Source organism: Opisthorchis viverrini, assembly GCF_000715545.1.
Source record: "Opisthorchis viverrini unplaced genomic scaffold opera_v5_343, whole genome shotgun sequence".
Taxonomy (NCBI): domain Eukaryota; kingdom Metazoa; phylum Platyhelminthes; class Trematoda; order Opisthorchiida; family Opisthorchiidae; genus Opisthorchis; species Opisthorchis viverrini.
In genome coordinates, this window is record NW_008751994.1 from 60,861 (window position 1) to 66,237 (window position 5,377).

Genomic DNA, 5,377 nt, shown 5'->3' on the forward strand with positions numbered 1-5,377 from the left:
CCTGCAGCACAACCAAATACCCGTTTTCTAATCGCCTCGTTGCTGATACGCTGACGCCATCCGAAGCCAGCCACGCTTCTGAGGCATCGGTGGTCGAAAACCTGAAGACGCCTCACATCATCTACCCGAAGAGGCCATGTCTCGCACCCATACAACAACACTGCCCTTAATGTAGCCTGGTACACACGACCCTTAAGACCCAGTGTGATGCCTTTTTGACGCCACAAGTGACGCAAATTAGCAAACGTGATTCGAGCCTTTGAGATTCTTGCACTGACTTCATCAGACACACTTCCGTCAGAGCTAATACAACTACCGAGGTACGTAAAGTTTTCCACAATCTCCAGTGGTTCTCCTTGAATTGCAAGGGATATGTTCGCAGATGGCACGTAGACTCGGTCCTATCAGAGATCCAACGTTTGAATGAGGTTGGTTGGGTTGTACCACAAATAGAAGTTTCGGCTTCGAGTAGCGCTTTGGATATTCTTTCCCAGTGGCCGTTTATATCCGGCAGACGCTTGAAGAGCTGGTTCCGACGGTTTCATTTGATTTCTGGGTCCACTAGCTTCTCAATGGCTAGGTGATGTGTGCTTGTACAATGAAAAACAGCAGGGTACAAGTGCATGGTTGGAGTCTACGCTGGTGTTCCAGAAGGAGCGGTAGGCGGTGATCGACCCTCGCCACCGATAACTGACGGCGATGTGGTCTGTTTGGATTCGGCGCTGGTTTGTTGGTGGGCACCACGTTGTCAAGCAATTTCCTTTGTTCCGGAAATTCGTACCGCAAACGAACAGTCTGTGACCGGCACACATTTGAATAAGACAATCCCAGATGTCCGAGCGTCCCGTGTCCAACCCAAGATGACCACCCGATCGGGCCTCAGCAGCGCTTAGTCTACCTACCTGGGCGTTCACGTCACCAGTACCCACAGCGATATCTGAGCTTTTAGCCCACTGTAGAAGGGCACCTAGAACGTCATAGAAAATGTCCTTAGCAGATTCAGAGCTATAGTCGGGGCACATTAAACAAGGTGCGATGGACCTCACTTCCTCCAGATTCTCACGAACATCGCCAAACGAACCGCGCAGAGGCGACTAGCAACGAGTATCCCATCAAGTATAGAAGCTAAACACGATACCAACCCCGGCATATCCGGTTGCAGCGGCCTCTGCATCATCAGAGATGCACAGCCGGAACCTGAAAGAGAGCGAGGGGGCAGTCAGCTCGATCGCAGTACTTGCACTCTTCATCCTTGTTTCTGACAGACAACATAAATCAATGCAGAAGGAATCCAGTGTACGAGCAAGAGCCACCTCTCAACCTGCTTGCTTCAGTGTGCGAACATTAATAGGGTTTGAAAACAGACTTCGAAGTGCCTAGGGTTGTTACTGAACTCGGACGTACAGAAGCAGCAGCTAATTGTGAGGTAGGGAGGGCAAAACCGTCAGTCCTAGTGCTGGAAGCTGCGGAGAAAATATTCAAATTTGGGTGGGGTGGGATGAAAGATAGAAAACGTGAAAGTGTAAGAAGGGAGGCGTCAGCAGTAGCACGTCTTCGGTTATCCGCCTTGCTGTATGCAGTAAGTAAGGAGCCCCGGTTGACGGCACCGTGCGACGGCCCATCTGGCATGATTGTATTGTGAGCTGTAAATGTCATGCTATCGTCCTACGCATCACCGGCACGGGGGAACGATAAGGGTCACGAAGACCAAGCAGGGTCCCGTCCGTCGAAAACACTTTTGCCTTGGGACAGCTCGAACATCATGACACGTACAGAAGACAAACAACCGACGTTTTCTCAAATGCGAATCAGTGTTCGGCTCCGTCGATCACGTTGCCTTGTTAAAACATCTCTCCGTCAAATATGTACCTAATACATTGGTTTCAGTTTATACTTCAAAGCCTATGGACGTGAGTTCACGGAGAGTAATCCCTGAGCTCATTACTCAAATTTATGATATTCAGTCGTGATGGTGTCCAAAAGAGTTGCCCTTTGTCACCGTTACTTTGCAATTTCACAGTAGAGTTACGCATTGGAGAAAACGTTTCCTGTATCTTTTATCCCTGGCGCGGAGCTTCTGTCCAAGGTAGACCAAAAGGACTTCGCATACGCGTACGAGGTTGCACAGTACGAGGTTGGTTCAGATCACATCCGGATACAAAATAACTGAATGTTCTGAATAATGTTGCTACTTGTGTTGGTGAGCGCTTCTCCCATCCAGAAAACAGAGTGCTATTACAAGAGGTGGCGAGTAGATCACCTAAGCACCTGATCGCATCAGATAAAGAAAAGATTTACCCATCAAGTTGCATCTCACTAGAAAGAAGAATCTTTCAGCTGTAGAACCCTTTTGGTACCTAACTACCATGCTGCTAGAAGGGAGCACGAGGGTTGGGATACGGCCAGGTTACCCAAGCCTACACTGGGGAAGTCGAGAGATAGCGCAGGGTTCGAACCACGGACATTCCGGTCAGTAAATTCGCACCCTAACCACTGGGCCATCTCACCAGAAGGCAGCAATCCATAATAAGCTATTCGTCACCACGGAGTGAAGTACCGATGAGAGCCCTAGTGTTTCGCTACCATACAACCTTGTCAATTTATTTGAATAAAGCCATAAAACTGAAAAATGGGACAAGGGGATCTAGGGGACACCCACCATACATCTGAGGTGCCTACACTTCCGACATCTGGTCAGATAATATGACAGCGTGAGTACCACTGACATCGGTTAGTTGCCATATCGTCCCATGTCTCCAGTCAAGCACAGGGTCGCCAGGGCGCCATCCTGGAAGGCGAGCAACATGTTTCATTACCTTCTGATATGTCAAATTCTGTACACCTCTAAATTTCTGCCACTCCAAATTAGGCAAGGAAAACAGCGCTCTTCTCCACTGCGGTAAGCGGGCGTGCATAGCACTTGGGCTGTTGTCCCAACTTATTCAACTATTCAACGCTGCATATACCACTATTTTGCGCAAACTGACTTAAAACCAACTGTTGGTTTGAGTGACCAAGTTTCCCAAACGAAACCTCACTTTCGAAACCTGCTGATTCAACGTTCACTGTCCTACAGCTATAAAAATGTGTGATTAGTTAGCCTACCAGAGACCAATGCACTACTTATCTCTCCTTTCGAAATTGTGGTTGCCACAGCAAAAGTCTTGCCGTAGAGCACAATACCGAGTTGGAACTTATCCATGGAAAACTTACGTTTTCCTTACGTCCACTCTTAGTAATGACAGCTCTCCGAAGTGCTAGAACAATGCCCTATCAGAAAAGTAGACTGCAAATTTAAGTTTTGAACCTACAAGACTTAATTTTATACACCCATGTGCTTGACATCTTTACTACCCATTTACTGATCCTATAATTTCGATTTAATGAAAGTCTAACTGTCCCCAGAAGAATGACAGTGTCTTATCCCAACACTAACACACGCGCGTGTGTATGCAGTGCTCACTCCATACTCCCCACACGTAACTTCTCTGAAGATGTGGTGTTAACCTCCAAACCCTCTCCAGGCGCTGTCAATTCCGCTCCCAATCCAGGTGTCCTATCAATATAATGAAACAACCCCACCGTTAAATCATACGGCTTCGATTACAGCTGTTCTATGGTATACATGCAGAAACGGTGTTGAAAATGTTGCAACTAACTGCATTCCCACTTCAGTTCTTACGCGTCAAGAAAACACTCACCAACAACGAATACGAAAGCGTTACTACGAGCACGTGAGTGCAAAATTTACGGAAAGCACGGTGTTCGAAGCACTTCGAAGTGGGTCCAGGCTGACCAATTAGCGTTGGGTGATGGCCTGGCGTTGCTTCTGCAACACGCGTGAATATTCATCACCGCGGACCGCTGCTGATTGGTTGTTTGAGGATCCAATCCGCAATCCAGATGCATCACGGTTCACTACTTTATTTAGGTGGAGTTAGAGAGCAGTAAGTCTCGAGCATTCTGGGACTGTTCTCAGGAAGCTGACCTTTCTGATCGAAACCAACTTATCGGACATCGTGCTAGATCTGAGCGAACATAGTGTGCTGCGTTTTCAGTATATGGACTGTCTGAATGTCTACATGATTGGTTCGTTATGTGGTGTTTTGCAAATCAATTTTACATTTTCCCCATTTTCTACTCTCTTCATGTAAACTTGAATTGCAATTTGTAAACACTGTACACGTATCATGACATTTTATTTTATTGTACCAATAATTACATTAAAATCGAAAATGATGAAATACACAAGTTCTTGGCGCGACTTTCCTGCTTTTTGCTGAGTCAGTGAAATTGCACCCGATTGAACTGATTGCTGTTTGCTGAAGTCGTGGGATTGGCTTATTGTGTTTGTGTGTGAACTGTTGAACGTCACAATAAGTCCTTGTGACAATTTTCAGCTGCGATAAGTTCCTACCGTGGAATTTACTTCTACCACTCGAACTATTAGTGGAGAATATCCTTCTTACTCTGGATATATTCTTCGCCGCCGAATGCGATTACTGTACAACATTTCGTGTAGTGGGATTATTGGACACCCCAATTAAGTGAGTCTGTTCCGTTCATTTGTTCATTTCTCATTGCCATTTGTTGTCTCTAATCTGATATTTTGATTGTATATTTTATTGAACACACATACTTAGGTCCTTTTCCGCTACAGTTAGGAGTCACCATCAACATCAATAAACCGGCGATACATACCACTTCTTCATTGCCAGACAACCAAAAACTTGGTGGGGTGAGGAAGTGGGCGAAAGGTGAGGACCTAGTTCGAAGGGCCCCTCGTCCACAGGGAGTACGATCTAAAGTGAGATACTCACCGATTGATACTCATGATCGAGGCTTTTGCCCAAGATTCCCGAGTCGGGTTTTTCTTGTCCTCCAGCGGCCGTCTTCCACCAGAAAGGCACAGGTGAAGGAGACATATGGCACTGCTCTTTAGAGTCTCAGCGCAGGACAGTATGCTAATCAGCGTGGGAATTCGCATAAATAAATGTCTAATAGTGCTTTGAAATGGAGGAGCGTGGGCAATTGTCAGAGAAAGGTTATTTACGCAGCTACTAACCGAAATGAGAATTCTTTACCTAATTAAAGTGTATGCTCTGAGCTTGAAAATTTTCTCACCATGTCCTCACCGTGTTTGCTGGGTCAACGGTTGAAAATCACCCTGGTCTAAACATCTGTTAGAAAAATATTGGCTGGAAGTTTCAATCTCATCTTCAAACGGGGTGGTTGAAAGCTCGTCCAGATTAGCAGTTTGAATCCGCTGGGGATTTAAATTTTACTGTAGCGTACTGCATTGCGGGGCCACAGGCTATTGACACACCCAAATTGAGTTCGCCTAAACTATAGGGTTTTCGAAGTTGCTATTTTAATA